This window comes from Schistocerca nitens, chromosome 9 (genome assembly GCF_023898315.1).
Source record: "Schistocerca nitens isolate TAMUIC-IGC-003100 chromosome 9, iqSchNite1.1, whole genome shotgun sequence".
NCBI classification, from domain to species: Eukaryota; Metazoa; Arthropoda; class Insecta; order Orthoptera; family Acrididae; genus Schistocerca; species Schistocerca nitens.
Genome location: NC_064622.1, coordinates 233,062,247 through 233,083,205, shown reverse-complemented (window position 1 = coordinate 233,083,205; position 20,959 = coordinate 233,062,247). Strand labels below are relative to the sequence as shown.

The window sequence follows — 20,959 nt, the reverse complement described above, 5'->3', positions numbered from 1 at the left end:
CAAATAAGTAAAGTTCCCTGACCAGGTAACTAGAGGTTTGACAAGGATGTATTACCGCCTGAGGTAGGCCGGTCTTTTTGTGTGACATCTCTACATAAGCAATTTGCCAGACACTTATCAAAAGTTGTTTTTTCATGGCGACGGTAATGCGAAAGCCTGAGGCATGTTTATAATACAACTGTTTGTGAAGACTGTTCGTCCTTATATTGTTACAGTGGACATTTGAAAGTATAAAGACAAATATATACAAAACAACGGATGATGTGACCGCCACAACTGATGATGTGCAACTAAACTAAGAACTAATCGGTTACAAGCTACGAACTGAGAGGATTGGCAACTAATAACTACAAAGTTTAAATTCACTGTTTTAACAGCTTGAAATCGTTCCACTAATTTACAGTGAGATTACTGAATAGTATGATATGATGTGTGAGGTAACGCCTTTGTTTGACATACGAACGCTGAATGTATACTGGACGTCTTTTTCCAAACACCTTCGCACTTCAGCTGCCAAGACACGGCTACCTGTCAGGATTTTTCGCGTGCTGGCCAGTCAGAGACCGGAAAAAGCAGCAGTTAATGTACAAGCACATGGTTTCGACCTCCAGTACGAGGTGAGAAACATATTAATCGATCTTTTCTAGAGTTCGACCGTGCCCCCAGCGCGTGGTAACGGCAGAGTCGATGTCACCCACCTGCGTTTACCCGTTATTGCGCTACATCACAGTTTCTATTTGCTACTAATAATTCCTGTACTCCCTTTGTATGACTAAACATTCAGTGATTACTTTTTCTTCCAAATGCTTTATTTCATCTAATTTGTAAACAAATAATTTATCCGATAACGCTGATAATTATTTGTGTTTCATATCACGTTCAGTCTGTATTGAAATTTCATAACGGTAAACTATCCGATCGGAAGCTGTTTCGGGAAAGGGGTGTATTTGATTTAAACGCAGACTTCAACAGCATTGGGATTTCTCTGTCACAGAGAAGAAAAGGCTGCTTGCGGGAGAGATACAGGCCACTAGTGTGTTCCCTGGAATGCCCACCTCTGTGTGCATATTCCAGATGCGAAGGGTGGCAGAGACATGACTTGAGGAAAGCTTTTGAAAAAAGACTTCATATTTTTAGGTAATTCTATGGTCGCCTATGTGTCGCGTAAGTGTGTCGTGCTCTGAGTGAAACAGCTTCTGAGACGTATAGTTTGCTGAAGAGACTGTGTAGCTATAGCAGTGTTCATATCGCCGGTAGAAGTTAATGATGCTGCAAAAGATGTGTGGATGAAAATTACTGACGATTTTCTCTGCAGTCGATAATGCGTGAAACCCTCTAGGACCTTCAAGGAGTCTGTAAAACAGCTTCCCAGTACCATGGAGGACACGGGGGCGAAAAACATAATTTCAGTGGTTAGTGACGCTGATTACTACAATACCTTTTAGTGTGCAGTGTTAAAAACAAGTCAGTGGCCCATTTACTTTCCGTGAGAGTCACTCTGTTACGTGGGACTCACACTGTTACGATGGAGTCGCGATAGGTAACTGGAGGTAGTGTTATAAGTACACAACGAGGTTTGTTAAAATGCTGAGAAAGCATATGGATTTCTTGGAAAATAAATAGTTTATATTATTATTTGAAACGAATTTCTTTACTTACTACCTTGAGGACTGTGCATTACCGTGTTTCGTGGACATTGAAAAAAACCTGTTAAATGCTTACCGATGATATAATCCGCATCGGGGATAATGATATGATATCAGGTTCTTCCTAGTGTTTTCAAATAGAGGAGAAGACTAATTAACCGGCTCTTGTATGAAGGCTAGATATAGACCCTTATCTACAAGTCAATAATGAAGCTTACCAATCAAGTGAGTATCTCGCCTTTTACATAATACGTATTACTGAACTTTTAAGAAGAAGCTCTTTGACGGTATTTATACGTTTAGCCTTTATTAAATGAAGAAAAACTTTCAAACAAGTGTTTAGAGTCAACTTGGCTTATAGCTTTTTCTCTCCTGTTGACTCTGTTGGTGCAGGTAGTCACCTAACGTCTGTGAAAATACACTCACATCTGCTTTAGTACTCTGCAATTCACAATGAAGTGCCTGACGCAGGGTTCATCGAACCACCTTCATTCTGTTTCTCTTGCGTGCCACCCTGCTACAGCACGCGGGAAACACAAATACATACGAGTACATCTCTCCGTGAGTGCCCTGATTTCTCATGTTTCATAACGATGATCATTGCTCCCTATGTAGGTGGGCATAATCCAAAATTGCCACACTCTGAGGAAAAAATTTGTGATTGAAATTTCGTGACAACATCCAGCCTCAATGAAAAACGACGGCAATTCAAAGTTTACGGTATGGGTCTGTAATTCAGCGGATTAAGGCTATTTCCTTTCCTGGATATTGGTGTGAGCTGTGCAAGTTTCCAGTGTTGATTCGACGAGCAAGCGGCTGTATATGCTTCTATAAATATGAAGCTATGTTATCAGCATACTCTGAGAGGAACCTGTCTGGTATACAGTATGGACCGAGGCTTTGCTTTTATTGATTTAAGCTGCTGTGTTACACCAAGGATATCTGCTTGTAAGTTACTCACGTTTGCAGCTGATCTTCATTCGAATCGGAAATATTTACTTCGTCTTCTTTGGAGAAAGAATTGGGTAAAGCCACTTTTAGTAACTCTGCTTTAATGGCACTGTCATCTGTAGCGCGTTATAGTGTAATGGAGATATTCATTGCATATTTCCGCTTGAGTTCTTTACATACGACCAGAATGTCTTTGGATCTTCTGCCACATTTATAGATTGAGTTTCGTTGTGGAAACTATTAAAAGCATTTGTCATTTGAGTCCGCGCTAAATTTCTAGCTTATGTAAAGCTTCGTCACTCTTGGAGATTTCGCGTTCTTCTTTGATATGCTTTTTTCGTCGCTTCTGCAACAGTGTTCCGACCTGTATTGTGTAATGTGGGCGATCAGTAGCATTTATTATTAATATATTTGGTATATGTTACTCGACAGCCGTCGATAGTATTTATTTTAACTCAAAGCATTATATAAATAAATAATGAAAAAAATAAAAACTTTACGTAACCAGACGTCGTAAACGTTTTGTTTTCTGGCTCATTCGCGTAGCCACGCTTCCCTCAACCAGTTACATGTAAATTAATTTCCATTTTCCTTGTCGGACTGCTATTAACACCCACAGGAGGGAACAACGGATAATTTTCTGTGAAGTACAAAACGCCTGATAGCTTTTATCACTACAATTCGCACTTATCTGATAACGTTCGCTTTACGTAACAACGGAAGCTTGCTAGCCTATAAAAGGCGATGTTGCTGACTCCTGGCTACTATTCGCCATGCAGAAGACACTCATTGTCATCGTCGTGGTCGCCGCCTGTGTCGGTAAGCCAATTCGCCGAACAGAGCCACGTAACTTCGTTTGTAATTGACTCTTAGACGCATTTGTAACAGATATACCAATAACGTTGTTTGACCTCTAACTACGTTTCGAAGAGGCGAACAGCTGGAAACGAATTACTTGTTGCTAATCTTTGAGACACTCCGTTCTTCGATCCGTTCTCTATATGCATCCCCTTTCTCATGTACTGCACTGCATGCTTTCACCAGTACACAAGCCTTTATTCATTTGTTCTTGTATCCTGACTGACAGAACGGACTCAACTGCGTTATAGTTTTGGCTATCACGTCATACTGTTTGACAGAAAAGATTACACGTGGAGGCATAGGCATAACTTTTTCTCATGATATCCCATGTGTAAAGAAAGGAAAAGGTAAAGGATAAATGAGGCAAGCGTCGCGTACAGCAGAGTGAGACTATGTGCACCTAATTACCTAGAAATAAACTCTGGGAAAGGAGATTAATATTACCAGTCAGTAACTGCAAGCTCCAAAAAGAGCAGCCATTTGGAATAAAATGGAGCATTAAATTGCTATGTTCACATATTCTGAGTTGTGGTAGCATTCCCGTTTGGATATTTGATTAAGTGGAGTTCGTTTGAGCAATATCTAACAGACGGTTGCTTGAAGTGCTGTCACTAAATCTCAATAATGCAACGAACGCTGTGCTTACATATCGTTTCGATGACAAGACGATGGAAAATAATTTTCTTCTAAATCATATGGGCTACACTATGGATTATTTATTGCGCTGATTTAAAGAAGCAGTTACGACATAGATATCGTACAAATTTCCACAAGCTAAACAGTAAATTAACTACCATGATATTTCGTAAAAAACCTTAATGAATATATACATTTTGTGGTTTTGTGCTCCATGGCTGCGTTTACATTCCAGTTTCGTTAAATTAAGTGTTAGTTCCATTTTAATGTGACGCAAAGAGACGACGAGCGTTTATGGTAACTGTATGGTATTGTTCGTAGCGTTCGCAACATAGGTCTACAGGCGTTCCTGCGGTAGTCAGTTTGGAAGCTAAACACATTTTTCACATATTCGGTCATCCGTGAGGCAGTGTGGCTCATGTGTTGCTTCTTTACCGGAGAGGGTTTTTTACTGAGTACTAACAGCACTACCATACTGGCTCTAAATCTTTGGTGTCTCTTCCATTGTGTCTAATAATTTTAGTTCTCACGTTCGCAGATAAAAGATTCTCATATTCCTCCCGCCTTGTTTTGGAACGAAAAGATTATTTGTTATGAAATTGACCGCTACTGCTCCTAAAAAGAACAATGCTTGCGCCAGAATTACTTTACGAATATACTCTGAGACAAAAAATGACGGAACTCGGTCGATGTAATGTGCGTGTACAGTCAAACAAATGATTGCAACTTAAGAAAAAATTCGATAGTTTATTCAAGAGGAAAAGCTTCATAAGTTGAGAAAGTCGTTTACGCTTTGGTCCACCTTTGGCGCTACGTGAGCAGTTATTAGTCTTGACATTGTTTGATAGAATGGTTGGATGTCCTCCTGAGGGATACCTTGGCAAATGCTGTCCAAATTGCACTCTAGATCTTCAAAATTCCGAGTTGCTTGGAGGGACTTTCCAATAATGCTCCAAATTTCCTCAACTGGGGTGAGATAAGGCGACCTTGCTGGGTAAGGTAGGTTTTGGAAAGCACGAAGGCAAGCAGCAGAAAGTCTCGCCGTGTGCAGGAGGGCGTTATCTAGCTGACATGTAAGCCCATGATGCCTTGCCATAAAGGGCAATAAAATGGGCTTAGACATGCTGTAAGGTTTCCGAGGATGACATTCAAAGTGGTCCTGCTATGATATGAAATGGCACATCCATCCATGGGTGTCTGCAAGTACGTCTCCACTGGTCATCGGGGCTCGGTTCAAAGCGGGTCTCTTCACTGTAGACACTTCTAATACAGTCAGTGAGATTACAAGTCGAATGTGCCCGACACCACTGAAAACGGGCTTGTTGGTGTACAGAGGTCAATGGCTATCGGCTCAAGGGTCACCTCCACAGCAGGCCACTGGTTCATGTACGAAACCTATCTCTAAGGTAACAAAGGTGATGGGATAACGACATGCACACATACAAGTGTCGGTAGTATCGGGTACAGAAGGCGTAAAAGGGCATTGCGTTGGCGGAGCTTTCATTTGTAATCAGGTGGTTACTGACAATCATTCTTTGCGCGCACTATTTGCGAGTGGAACAGGGTTGGAGGGATCAGATAGTAGTACCAAAAGTTCCTTCCGCCACACACCATTAGGTGGCTTGCCGAGTACGATGTAGATGTGATTCATGTACAATATTTCCCCAAGGTGATTGTGGCCTCAACAAGGTAATTAGCTTACTTTTAACGACGCGGAAAGGCATTTGGAGCGAGACGATTGGGTAAGTACATTCTGGAGATCGTTTGGGAATTCAGAGTGTGCCGAGAATATGACATTTCAGGCGGACAGTGCAGTGGTTGATGGCCTTCACTTAACGACCGACAGCAACTGCGTTTGATTGGTCAGTACTAACAGGCAATAACAATACGAGAAATAGCCGTAGTAATCAGTGTGAAACGTACGACTAACGTATCTGTTACGGCAGTGCTGCGAAAGATGTCGTTAATGGGCTATGGCAGCAGACGACATACCCGAGTGCCTTTGCTAACAGCATGACATCGCTTGCAGTGCCTCTCCTGAGCCGATGACCATATCGGGTGGACCCTAAATGACAGGGAAACGGTGGTCATGTCAGACGAGTGCCTATTTCAGTTCGTAAGAGCTCATGCTAGATTTTGAGTGTGGCACACACCCCACTTAGCCACAAAACCAAGTTTTCAACAAGACATAGTGTAAGCTGGTAGTGGTTCAGTAATGGTGAGGGCTGTGTTTAGATTCAATGGACTGGTTAGTCTAGTTCATCTGAACCCCTCATTGCCTGGCGAGAAATTGCAGGGCACTGTCAGTTCTGATACGGTGTTGTGTTCCTAGGGAAGTTGATCTTTATTACATGCTTGCTATAGCTGGAATTTATCTGACTTCATTCATATCATGAAATGGTTGGCAGCAGTTAACGCTCTTGCTTGTGTGGTCCACTGAAGGAGTTGCGGTAGGCTTTGCCTTCATCTAAAGGAAGAGGGTGCCGATTTAAACGACTGCAGTGAAAGCGTAAGGTGGCTCACGGCCGAGGGGATCGTTTTTTCTGCAGAACCTGGGTGAAAACGTTGCGGACTGTCCTGCTTCTCAGTCTCATTGTGCAGACTCGTTGGATGGCGCCAGTCGGCCGGCGGCCGCGTCCACATAGTCCGACTAGCTGTGGGCAGAGCATTCATGATCAGCAAATAAAGCAGAGGATGGGCACTTGTTAGGCAGGAAGCCAATGAGACGACTGTGCGTTTCTGCGAATTTCCATGATGAGTGGCGCCCAGACGTCAAGACTCTGCTTCAATACATATTTGTGACGCCACAGGGGTTTATCGAGTTTATGGCCATTATTTGGAAAGTTCAAGATGGATGCTACAGGGGACATAGCAATCTTTGTATGTAAGACTGTGGTTCCATCGAGTATATGTTTTCAGCAAACGTCACAGCGTAAACGTGTGAGAAAGAGGCCTCTAATCTGAGTGTTCTGGTTAATGTCGTGTGTTGATCCCCAGGAGATCACTTTGTTCACTATAGGCCGCATATCATTGATAGCGTTTGGCCAAATAAAAAATATTTGTGTCGATTATTTAGTCATTTTTTTGTCTCGTGATGTTTAGAATGAATAAATCTATTCTTATTTAGATCACAACTGCCACCAGTGATCTTATTCAACATTACCTTTGCCACATTTTTACTAAAGTCATGATTGCGATTGAAAGTTGGATGTTTGCAGTGGTTATATTTGGCTAACAGAAGACCATTTGCAGTCATTCAGTGGTGGAACCATTATGGATGACAACGCGCCATGTGCCATTGTTCGAGTTTGGTATGAAGAACATTCTGCGAATAGATTGGTCACCTAGATCGTCCAACACGAATACAGTCAAGCGCTTATGTGACATAATCAAGGGCTCTCTTCGAGCACAAAATCCTGCACTCGGAACGTTTTCGCAGTTGTGGACGGCTATAGACGTAGCATGGGTCAGTTTTACTGCAGGGGAGTTCCAACGACTTTTTGAGTCCATGCTATTTCGAGTTACTGCACTACACTGGGCAATACGACGCCCGGAACGATATCCCATGACTTTTGTCGGCTCAGTGAAAACTTGTGGCCTCTCATGTGAGGTGTCTGGTCGGCCATAAACTTGTGGAGGTCAAGGAGGTGGTGGCTTCTGTGACAGGGAGGCAAATAACGAGATTCATACGTAGTGTTCGATACATCTCTATACTTAACGTGATTCCCAGCAAGTCCGACGCAATATCCAACGTAAGTCTGTGAGATAGGCCGAGTCCGATGTCCGCAGAAGTAACGAAGGCTGAAAGACAACGCTTAGAGTAGACAGAAAGAGCGAACTGCAGCAAGACTATACTAGACTACGGTAGAGAGCGGTGGGTTGTCTATTAAGTCGTTTTCGTAGTGGTACTGGGCGCATGGGCTGAGGAGGGTGTGTCTCTGAGCCGACCATAGGTTGTCGGTGTAGTCACATGGGCTACCGCCAAGTTCTAGATGTGGACTCAGGTGGCGTGGTATTGACAGCACACGACGTCACACGAGGTAAAAAGTGTGCTGACACCCTGGGGAGTTGGTTATGTAGACAAAGGTTATGTTAGTCACGTAACTTGTTTAGACGAAATCATTAACAGGGCTGTGAAGCACTGACGTGCTCATACTGGGGACAAGTTGGATGTAACACACACATTCGTTCATGATCAGTTCTAATCATCTAGCATTACCACTACTGGTGCCGGTATGGATTACATCATAATAGGGACAGTTTCGTTCAAATAACTCATTGCGTAATGTACGTCTTCTTGGATGTGGCGACAGCATTTCTGTCCAGCTGAGCTGCCGCTGCGAAATTTTACTATTAATTTTTACCTTTTTCTGATACATGGTATTTGGATACCGTCAAGATGAAACTAAACCAGTAGTTCGTGGAACCTGAAAGTTAATAATTTCTGTTCGGTTACTACAAATACCTGGGACGTCATCACACGTACTTTAAGTCGTAATTTTTGGAACACTGAAGAAAGATCGATATTCATATGCATGATATTCATTGACGCATTGTCAGCGTGTTTTCAGAAAATTCGTTCTTGTGAAACGCAACCAGCTCTTCATTCGCAAGTAATAAAGAGTGCTGTCGACGAGGGGTCTCAAATTGATTCCATATTTCTAGGCTTCAAGAAGGCGTTTGACACTGTTCCTTCCAAAAGACATCTAATCAATTGCGTGTCTATGAAGTATCACTTCACTTACGTGACTAGACTCGTGGGTTCCTATCAAATAGGTCACAGTTCGTCGTAATCAACAGAAAATCATCGAGTAACACAGAACTGTTCCAATGCAATCTCGTTCTTTTTCTTCAGTAACGATTGTGGTAGCTCTATGAAGAAAAACACGTCCAGTTTCGATAAAACAGAACTATTATCCGGCTTTCCCAAAAGAAGAGTTATAGTCTCTCTTCCCTCCCTAACCTATGTAAACATTTTAGGAGGCAATCTTTGTAGCCCTGTTAGACTGTTTGTAGAATAAATTATCGTTTGCCCTCTAGTGAAGTCATCAGAATATCCAAACCATTTCCAAAATAGTCACTGTATCGGCATGGTGTGAAAAGTGACAGAATAGATAACCAATAAGGTCACCCAAATGAGTAAGAAAAGAAATCCTTTAAATTTCTGTTACACCAGAAATTACACAAATTTAAAAGCTGCCAGTTGAACTAAGTATCTGTGAATTACTTTTAAGGACAATTTAAATTGGAAAGACCAGATAGATAATGTTATGGGGAAGATATCACATGGACTACACTTAACCAAGACTTAGATGGTATAACATTTCTACTAAAGAGACTGCTTACAGTACCCTTATACGTCCTTTGCAAGTCATTAAACGAATGTCGATTTCACTGCAACGAGATCTTCTCACAAAATTTCCGTCACAAATATTTTCCCTTAATGTGAAAGTATTTTACTGTCACCTACCTACATAGGGAGAAATGACCATCTTAATAAAGTAAGAGAAATCGTAGTAGCTACAGAGGTATGTGTATGTAAATGTTTATTTCTCTCACGCGCTGCACCAATTTCTTGTGCATCAAATACTGTACTTTGCCGAACTCAAGCAGTGTCGTTATGGTAGCCGCACGTTTGTCAGTGGCATATCTTAGGTCATCAGTTGGTGCCGGGTGTTTACTTAATCCCGACTGATACTTGCGGTATAAGTTGTACAAGTTTATCAGCTATGATGTGATGTACACCTGATGATTTTTTCTGACTTTTACCAAAGTTACAGAAATCCTTTAACAGGACGCAGGGTTCGTATTGTTATACTGAATAGAATGTTTGTTGTATTTAGCGATGAAACAGAAGCTCCAAAATTTAGCAACTTTCTTGGAAGCACTCTATATTTGGAGCCTTTATATTTCTACAGGGTGATTCACGAAGATATGCCAATATTTTGATATGTTATTCTATAAGAAAAACTAAAGAAAACAGTTCAGATAAACACACGTCCGAAAATGTTTAGTTACGGAGTTATGGCTAGTAAAATATTTTGTCGGCAATTTAGCAACTTCACTATTTTGAATTCATGGCTGTACGAGGTTAAAGCAAAGCATGATTTCCATTCATTTTGTTTTTATTGATCAAGTGGATCTAATAAAACATGTACCAGACGTGTATCTGCAGCAGTTTTCCAGAACATCCAGAGAAGTAAAGATGTAATTTCGTAAAATTTTAATTTATTAACTACTTGGCCTAATTCGCTTTTTAAATTCCGGACTATGCACAACGTTTTCAACACAAGTTGTAGAGAACTTAATTTTGAAAAAACGGGGTAATAACGTTACGTGAAACTGTGTGAATATGTCAGATAATCTACTTTCATCAATACCATAGCACACGTGAATTCATGTTGGATGTTCTGGAAAACCACTGCTGTACACGTCTGGGACATGTTTTATTAGATTCAGGAGACCAATAATAAAAAAAAATATAAAAAAACTGAAATCGTGCCTTACTTTAATCTAAAACAGTTTTGCGATGGCTTCATATTAACGAAGTTGCTAAATTTCACGGAAAAGCTATTATTAGCCGTAACTAAACATTTGCGGACCTATCTTCATATGAACTTTTTTCTTTAGTTGTACTTGCACAGTAACGTATTAAAATATTTGCATATCTTCGTGAATCATCCTGCATGCAGTCCCCTTTGGGCTGTCGCGATCGATATATCTAATGTTCCTCCAAGTTGTGTGACAAAATTTGTGCTGTGTGGAGTAGACAACGGATATTAAATTATGCTCTCAGAGTTCTGGTGCTTAAATTTTACCATATCCTTTACATTGTCAAACTTTCGCTGCAGCTACCTCTGTAAGAAACTTCCTGGCAGATTAAAGCTGTGTGCCTGACCGAGACTCGATCGGGACCTTTGCCTTTCGCGGGCAAGTGCTCCACCATCTGAGTTACCCAAGCACGAACTAGCTCTCCTGAAAGAAAGGACATTGCGGAGACATGGATTAGCCACAGCTTGGGGGATGTTTCCAGAATGAGATTTTCACTCTGCAAGGTTTGCAGGAGAGCTTCTGTAAAGTTTGGAAAGTAGGAGACGAGGTACTGGCAGAAGTAAATCGGTGAGGACGGGGCGTGAGCCGTGCTTGGATATCTCAGCTGGTCGAGCACTTGCCCGCGAAAGGTAAAGGTCCCGATTTCGAGTCTCGGTATGGCACACAGTTTTAATCTGCCAGGAAGTTTCATATCAGCACGCACTTCGCTGCAGAGTGAAATTCTCATTCTACATCTGTAAGAGTTTATTGCATGCAGTGAGATGCGTGGGGTGTAACAGCAACAATCTCAAAATGTTGCGAGTGCACAATCTTCTTAGCTATATTATGGAGAGAGTTTCTCCAAGTAATTTCCTGTTCACGCCTCGAATTAAGTTGAATTACTCTTATAGACACTGAAGTGAATCTAATTCCCATTGAATGGATGACAGTTTGGTAAATTATTGCGGATTCTGGAACTGTTTTGTCATAACTCAGAGGTCAGTTGACCATATTAAATACAGGAAAAGCATCGAGATATAGTACTGTGAGACTTTTGATGTAGAAAGTGAACATTTAATATCTCTTTACGTCTCTCATCGAAATAAATTCAATTTTCTGTTGTGAATGATGAATTTACTGGTGTAATTGCGTTGTATGACACAAATTAAAACTACAAAACAATTCCTTTGCGTAGGAGCCATCTCTGCACAGGTGGAATGTCCCGAGGAGTGCCTAGGGCTGGCGGGAGGGCCTCCGGTTGCAGAAGACAGACTGCAGTCTGGTTTGTATATTACCACTTCATATGTCTGAAAAATATACTGAAAGAAATATTTTTTTATATTAATTGAGTATTCCAAAAATTATGCGATTTTTATGCCCATATTCTTTTCAGTTCTTCGTTGCTATTTTTATACAGTTAATTAGTACTAATATTTTTTGGTGCTTGTGGTAGTTTAAAATATTTACTGCTAAGTTTGTAATATGTTTTCAAGGTCATATTTTTACGATGAAAAATTACATATGTTAATTTGCTTTTAAACAGCGATTTTATTTTTAAACGATGAATTTATGTCAATCCTTACAGTTTGAGCACGACTATTAATTAAATAAAATTTGCAGCATCTCTAAAACATAAAGAAGCGCCCTAGAAAAAAATGTTGACACTAACTTGTGAAATTATATTTGCAAGAAACTAAAATTCTGACATCAAAGAATACCAAATAGTAAGGCAGACAACACACTTCAGTTTCTTATCATATACACTCCTGGAAATTGAAATAAGAACACCGTGAATTCATTGTCCCAGGAAGGGGAAACTTTATTGACACATTCCTGGGGTCAGATACATCACATGATCACACTGACAGAACCACAGGCACGTAGACACAGGCAACAGAGCATGCACAATGTCGGCACTAGTACAGTGTATATCCACCTTTCGCAGCAATGCATGCTGCTATTCTCCCATGGAGACGATCGTAGAGATCCTGGATGTAGTCCTGTGGAACGGCTTGCCATGCCATTTCCACCTGGCGCCTCAGTTGGACCAGCGTTCGTGCTGGACGTGCAGACCGCGTGAGACGACGCGTCATCCAGTCCCAAACATGCTCAATGGGGGACAGATCCGGAGATCTTGCTGGCCAGGGTAGTTGACTTACACCTTCTAGAGCACGTTGGGTGGCACGGGATACATGCGGACGTGCATTGTCCTGTTGGAACAGCAAGTTCCCTTGCCGGTCTAGGAATGGTAGAACGATGGGTTCGATGACGGTTTGGATATACCGTGCACTATTCAGTGTCCCCTCGACGATCACCAGTGGTGTACGGCCAGTGTAGGAGATCTCTCCCCACACCATGATGCCGGGTGTTGGCCCTGTGTGCCTCGGTCGTGATAGTGGCGCTCACCTGCACGGCGCCAAACACGCATACGACCATCATTGGCACCAACGCAGAAGCGACTCTCATCGCTGAAGACGACACGTCTCCATTCGTCCCTCCATTCACGCCTGTCGCGACACCACTGGAGGCGGGCTGCACGATGTTGGGGCGTGAGCGGAAGACGGCCTAACGGTGTGCGGGACCGTAGCCCAGCTTCATGGAGACGGTTGCGAATGGTCCTCACCGATACCCCAGGAGCAACAGTGTCCCTAATTTGCTGGGAAGTGGCGGTGCGGTCCCCTACGGCACTGCGTAGGATCCTACGGTCTTGGCGTGAATCCGTGCGTCGCTGCGGTCCGGTCCCAGGTCGACGGGCACGTGCACCTTCCGCCGACCACTGGCGACAACATTGATGTACTGTGGAGACCTCACGCCCCACGTGTTGAGCAATTCGGCGGTACGTCCACCCGGCCTGCCTCATGCCCACTATACGCCCTCGCTCAAAGTCCGTCAACTGCACATACGGTTCACGTCCACGCTGTCGCGGCATGCTACCAGTGTTAAAGACTGGGATGGAGCTCCGTAAGCCACGGCAAACTGGCTGACACTGACGGCGGCGGTGCACAAATGCTGCGCAGCTAGCGCCATTCGACGGCCAACACCGCGGTTCCTGGTGTGTCCGCTGTGCCGTGCGTGTGATCATTGCTTGTACAGCCCTCTCGCAGTGTCCGGAGCAAGTATGGTGAGTCTGACACACCGGTGTCAATGTGTTCTTTTTTCCATTTCAGGAGTGTAGTTGGTAATTATTAGTGTGCGCAAATCGGTCTAAGCTGTTTCGAACAAACACAGCTGCCTCGTGGTATTGATTATAACATGGGTTAAATGGTTAGCACAGTTAACAATTAACACCATCAATAGCCGAATAAGTTGCACACTTAACAGGTATTACCTGAGCCCAGTTTGTCGTACTCGTTGCTATGAATTAGTAGATACACTAGTGGAAACTCACCGAACTACAACCAAACTAACTCTTAACGTATCCTCCTCTTACAAGTAAGGCCGTTTGTCGTAAGATATCACTTACAATTTTCGTACAAAAACCCATTTACCCAAAGACGGCTCTAACCTTACCTAATCCAGCTGAACCGCAGTGACCAACATATGTTTTTCCTTTATGCCACACTTCAGTATTTGACAGTAAATAACGTGCAATGCGAAAACACAATGCAGTTCTTATCGTACTCTTGCCAACAAAAGGTAACACTTAAATACCAACACACTTAACGGAGTTTAGAAAACTTCATAAAACACATACAGCGAAACTCAGTGCTCGCCCTGACATGGATATCATGAACTCGAGTTCTCGGTGAATCCAAACAGACACAAACTTGATCGAGTGACAATATAAGGAACTATGGTGGAGCTGATTACAATTAGTACATCGCCGCGCAGGGTAGCTGTGCGGTCTTAGGCGCTTTGCCACGGTTCGCGCGACTCTCTCCGTCGGAGGTTCGCTTCCTCCCTTAGGAATGGGTGTATGTGTAGTCCTTACCGTAAGATATTTTAAATTATATTCAGTAGTGTGTAAGCCTAGGAACCGATAACGTCAGCAGTTTGGTCACATAGGAACTTACCACAAATTTCCAAAAATTTGTACATCCTTGCTCAGTCGCGGTTCCTTAACCGTTTAAACAGAACCACAAGAGGGACAAAGTCCCATTACCGCCAGAATGATGTGCGTAATTGATTCCCCGTCAGTACATTCTCTGAACTAATCGTGCAATCCCTGATATAGGCTACCAGTGCAAGCTATCAGGCAGATTCCGCAAATCCAGAGAACTTAATGGACAATTGATTGTAAAAAACACCAGACAGACAAACTAATGATAACTGATACTCCGGGCAATTTGCATGCAGAAATGAAAAGTAAACGTCCCGAACCACAAATTACACCTCATTGCAGTAACATCGTAAGCTAATCAGAACGCACTTTCCAGGACATGATACCTTAATTGACGGAAACGCACCGACGCTCACAAAACTCACAGCAAAAAATGTAGATTTCGGCGTGTGGTTGCCTGCAGCAGAAACGAACACTAAAATAGAGCTGGTAGAATGTAGCTCATTGTAGCTCCTGCTTTCAGCATCCGTATGTGGATTACCACGCCATCGGGTAGCTGAAAGAAACGATTGTAAAGACTTTTACTTCCAGGAAAATACTCAGCAGTAACTAACTAAAGTTTCCTGCACAGGACGCCATGGAAGGGACCTGCCCCGTCAAAGTCTACGAGCGCCACTTCCCGTCTCAGCGACCAGAGCAAATGGCCAGCCGATACCCCAGGAAACCCACGTTACCGAAGTGTATAATCCAGGGTTTTGGTATTATCTGGTAATTAGTTTATCACTAAGTGCATGTGGATTTTTGTTTTTAGGAGCAGTGTGAACTTTACTTCTTACCTATTGAAGGCGTTGTGTCCCAAACTTGGAGGAAAATTTAAATACCCTGACGGAACAAATGTCACAACACCAAGAATAATTAATGTAAAGGAATAAAATTCCTCCAGTACATTTGTCCAGGTTATTAACAGGGCAAGATCACAGGTTAATGTCAGCGCGAGATGATCCATTGAAAATGTGAAGTGCTGGTACATTAATAACCGTAGCATCTGCCAGAATGTTTGATGCAAACGGGCATGTATTTTGTTTTACGGTTACCGGATGTCAGTTTCTTGAATGGAGTTCCTTGCCTGTTGCACTCCGTCGGTCAATACAGGGATGATTAACGCTTTCTGTGGAGGACGCTGGAGCTGTCGTGTGATGATGTTCCATATGCGCTCGATTGGAGACAGATGTGATGATAGAGTAGGCCGGGGCAACATGTCGACACTTTGTACGGCATGTTGGGTTAAAACAACTGTATGTGGGTCAGCGTTATCCTGTTGGAAATTAAACCCTGGAACGCTGTTCATGAATGGCAACACAATAGGTCCAATCTGCAGGTTGACGTACAGATTTGCTGGGAGAGTGCGTTGGTTACCCGTAAGAGTACTCCATCTGATGTATGAAATCGCATCGCAGACCATAACTATAAGTATAGGTCCATTGCTTCTAGAAAGTAGACAGGTTGGCCGTAGGTCCTCAACTGATGTCCCAGTAACCAACACACAGCCGTCAATGGCAAAGAGACAGAACCTGCTTTCACCAGAAAACACGAGGACTGCCACCGCGCTGTCCAATGGTTTGGGCACAGCGGAATGCATGCTACAAGGCGTCTGGCTCAGAGCTGTGCTTGAAGTAACAGATTTATAACAGCTTTCTATGGCGCTATGATGTCAACCGCTGCTGAAATATGCCCCAGAACCACACGCCGAACGTATGGTCTTCGTAGTGCCACGTAGCCATCCGGAGACCGATCTTCTTGCGACTGTTTAATCTCGTGACGACCGCTGTCAGCAGTCATGCAGGGTGGCCACGTTCCTGCCAAGTCTTTGTACAGTATCGGAGACGGAGCATCCAGCTTCTAGTACTGTATTACACGACCTCCTTCAAACTTAGTCACCATAAACGCGTTCTTGACTAACAGCAGCACACCGTGTCCACTATCAGAAGTAACTAGTGCTCACGGCCGCTACAGCATGTATTTAGAGTAATTCTGATGTCGCACAACTATTTCTTGGTGTTGCGACTTATTTCCGTCAGTGAATGTTAGCAGAGGCTGGCACGATGCCGTCTGGTTCACTGATTATTTGACGTTACAGCGTTTATGAGCACTATGCTCCAGAGATCCACGGTCGAGATGATTAATGTTCCTGTAAGCTGCGTCAAGCAATCAAAGTTTTGGTGAGTGTGAGGAGTAAATCACGGAACCTGCAACATACACTGCCATGGCTGGAGTTCTAGTTTTACCAATAACTAATACACTGTTATTCCTTTCCAGTGGATTTACGTGTATAAGAATGTGTCGTCGCGTAGTGATGTGGGTGCGGTGTAATGGCCGGCCGAGTGGCCGTGCGGTTAAAGGCGCTGCAGTCTGGAACCGCAAGACCGCTACGGTCGCAGGTTCGAATCCTGCCTGGGGCATGGATGTTTGTGATGTCCTTAGGTTAGTTAGGTTTAACTAGTTCTAAGCTCTAGGGGACTAATGACCTCAGAAGTTGAGTCCCATAGTGCTCAGAGCCATTTGAACCATTTTGGGGTGTAATGGAAGAATCCTCATCTTGTTGCAACTAACCAATTTTTACGATAATGTAATACAACCACTGCAAGAGTAGCGGCAACGGTGCTTCGTTTCCGCTTGCTAGTAAGCACAACGCGATTAACAACTGCCATAACTGGCGGAAAAAGGAGTTGGATTAGCTTTAACTTATATTTATACTACGCTTCAGTGCGAATAATCTCAACGTCTACACTTGGCAGGTGCAGCATAATGGACGAAACAAAATAATAACTTGCATCTATATCTTGAACTAATCACGGCTGAATTGCTAGTAGCATTTGTTAAGTACATCAGCGATAAGGATCGGTAAATAATTCATAGTTATACGACTTGCGTTCAAAAAGCAATGCAACACATTTTTTTTCAGGATGCAGGTAGGTTTTATTCAAGATTCCTGTACACGACATTCTTCCTTATTTTTTTTTTAATTCAAAACCTTGGTTCAGTGCGACGGCCTTGCTCCACGTTAGTGGATGGCTTGTATGCCCCCCTGTTACTGCTCTGCTGGTCAACGTTGCAGCCAACGTCCAGATCCATGAATAGCCTGGCCATCACGCTTCCTGCGGACAACGTCCTTCATTGGGCCAAACAGATAAGAGGCGGAAGGTGCAAGATCAGGGCCGTAGGGTGGATGAGGAAGAGCAGTCCAATGACGTTTTGTGAGTTCCTCTCGTGTGCGCAGAATTGTGTGAGTGCTTGTGTTCTCACGGCGGAACAAAAGTTCGTTTGTATTTTTGTTGCGACTAACACACTCACGTCGTTTCTTCAATTTCGTTGTAGTAGCACAGTACACTTCAGAGTTGATCGTTACATCATGAGGGAGAACGTCAAACAGGACCACATCCTCAGTGTCCCAGAGGACCGTCGTCCTAACTCGCCTGGAATTAGAGTGTCCGCACGTTGAAACGTTGCAAGAGTCACAGCTGCGTGAGGCCTCCCGTCACGCAGGACACCGAACAGGTCTGAGCGACCTCGCAGCGATAATCGCCGGCGTCTCGCCCCGCGACACATCGTGCTTTTTTCAACTACTACGTCTCCGTTGACATTCCAGGCACCTATGAATTTATATGAAGCTCAGGTTTTCCGCTGAAAAGAACTTAATGACAGCTTTCTGCTTGGAATGCACCTCAGTGACAGACCCTAATTTGAAGGTTATGTACAGAGCCACCGCCAATCGGAACGTAATGAAACTAGAGGGACTGAAGCGGTAGTATTCAACGACGTTCCACAACAAATTTCGCGTTTTCCAACCTAAACTGGGCCGAGAAAAGCAACGTGTTGCATTACTTATTGAAAGCCCCTCGTAAATACGTTCATACTGTGGGTTCTTTTATTGATTTCATAGTTACATTACATTAGAATGCATTTCACGTAACTATGCCCACATTTAAAATTCAGCTTGCTCTTTTCTCGCAAGATATACTGCGAACCATGGTTGAAGGGTAAAAAGCAGATTGATAATCATAGATTTCCGAGAAACGTTTGACATAGCGCCCCAGTGCAGGTTGTTCACAAAGGTGCGAGAAGATGGATTACACGGTCGCTGTGGCCGAGCGGTTCTACGCGCTTCAGTCTGAAACCGCGCGACCCCTACGGTCGCAGGTTCGAATCTTGTGTCAGGCATGGATGTGTGTAATGTCCTTAGGTTAGTTAGGTGTAACTAGTTCTAAGATCTAGGGGACTGATCACATCAGATGTTTAGTCCCATAGTGCTCAGAGCCATTTGAGGCAATATGGATTATGTTTCTAGAGATGTGAATGGCTTCAATACTATTTAAGTAGTACAACCCAGTACGTTTTCCTTGTCGGCGAGCGTTTACCAGAGACTAGTGCATTGTCAGGAATGTCTCTTGGGAGCATGATTTTACAGCTTTTATTCTCTATATACGTAAGTGATCGGTCAGGCTACAGAGATTTACGTCTTTCTGCTGATGATGCTGTAATGTACGGGAAGGTGTTGACGTTGACTGACTGTAGGTCGACACAAGATGACCAAAACAGAATTTCTAGTTGGTGTGATGAGTAGCAACGTGCTTTAAAGTTAGAAAGATATTAGATAATGTGATCGAGTAGGAGAAAACGATTCCTGTAACTTTAGAATACAGAGTTAGTCGTGTGCTGCATGACACAGACTCATCGCTTCAACATCTAGGCGAAAATTTGTAAAGCAATATGAAATGGAACGATCAGGTCAGGTTTTTAGCAGGAAAGGCGAATGATCGACTTCGGTTTATTGGAAGGATTTTGGGTAAATGTAGCTCATTTATAGCGGAGGCGGCATATATAACGCTAGTGCGACCCTTTCTTGTGTACTGCTCATGTGTTTGGGATACTCACCAGGTCGGGTTAAAGGAAAACATCACAATAATTCAGATTCGTGCTGTTAGATTTGTTACCGGTTGGTTCGAACAGCAGGCAAATATACTTTGTGGACTCAAATGAGGACCTTGGAGGGCAGACGGCGCACTTCTCTCGAGGCACCATAACAGATATTTAGTCAACTCAGTTTTAAGGCTGACAACAGAACTTTTCTATTGCCGCCATCGTACGTTTCGCGCAGAGACCAAGAAGATGAGATGACAGAAACTGGGTCTCGTCCGGAGGCTTGTAGACAGTAGTTTTGCCCTCGCTCTATTTGCGAGTGCAACAGGGAAAGAAATGACTAGAAGTGATGATGTGTAAATGAATAAGAGGCTGAACCTTTACGGTGAAATAATTCTCAAGACTTATTTTATTTAAACGACTCAGTAAGTGCATATGCTGAAGTGAAACCTGAGGAACATTTCTCGCAGAAATGGGCTATCGCTGTATGGGCTTCATAAAATGGCTATAGTGTCTTTTTTTAAGAAAAATCTAGTAGTCACGAAAATGATTACAACGATGTTTGAAATGCGCACGTAAAACTCTCTTGAATCGATCTTGATCGATGCTGAAAAATATGGAAATCACGGCAGAAATGACTCGGAAAAAAAACATTATCTTATAATATGTTATGTATAAAGTGTATCACTAAGATCATGTATGAGTCTCTAGTTGCGATGAATTCCTCGTATTCACAATAAAGTGAATGTAATCGCGATTGGAAGGCTATTTATAAAGGAATCCTGGAACCGGATCTGTGTAACGCTGACTTCATTTCATTATAGTAAATGCAGGCACAACATCTAGTTGTGTCAAAAAATGTTGCCCAGGAGATGTAACAACACCGCAGCACCTATTGAAGGCCTGAACAAAACTCAGTTAAATTCATATAAATTTTAGTGCATTGTTAAGACTATAATAGTCTTAGACGCTTCTGCAAACGGTATCTGAGAATAAGCCTGGTTTACTTCTAGTGTAATAAATATCTCTGCTTATCGTAGCACGAAAACATGAATGGAAGTCTCGTAGTGAAACAGACTGGAGGATTACTTTGTAATTCAGGCCTCTTTAATCAGCTGCTGGCCAAACCCGCCTCATCTTTTCAGAACTAAAAATATGAGTCAATATAATGATGATACATTGTCTAATTATTCCTTCACGTAACAACTAACCGATATTGGCTAAAGTTGTTTCATCAGTGAGGGTAAGAGTCGTTATGACTGTTACCTTTTCTTCACGTTATGACTGACTTCAGTTTCGTCGCTCCCATGTCATCGGTGGGAACGTCAGGAAAGAAATCCAGTAAGTATTTGGCCTTCTCGGTTGACAAGTGATCGATCTCGAAGTCTTCCTTCCCCCCAACTGAATTACCAATGGT

The 20,959-nt window shown here is 42.9% G+C and overlaps 1 long non-coding RNA gene across 11 annotated transcripts in view; it reads left to right on the top strand.

The window, feature by feature from the left end:
- The window catches only part of LOC126203518 (uncharacterized), a 254,145-nt gene that overhangs the window by 168,531 nt on the left and 64,655 nt on the right, over positions 1 to 20,959 (top strand). For 2 of the 11 annotated variants that reach the window (XR_007540284.1, XR_007540274.1), the window contains exon 3: positions 15,257 to 15,393. The exons of 8 other annotated variants lie outside the window; for them this stretch is intronic. This is a non-coding gene — a long non-coding RNA (uncharacterized LOC126203518). Of the gene's footprint in view, positions 1 to 3,380; positions 3,417 to 15,256; positions 15,394 to 20,959 lie in introns of those variants that run through there. One more of the 11 variants, XR_007540275.1, reaches the window with a different exon arrangement.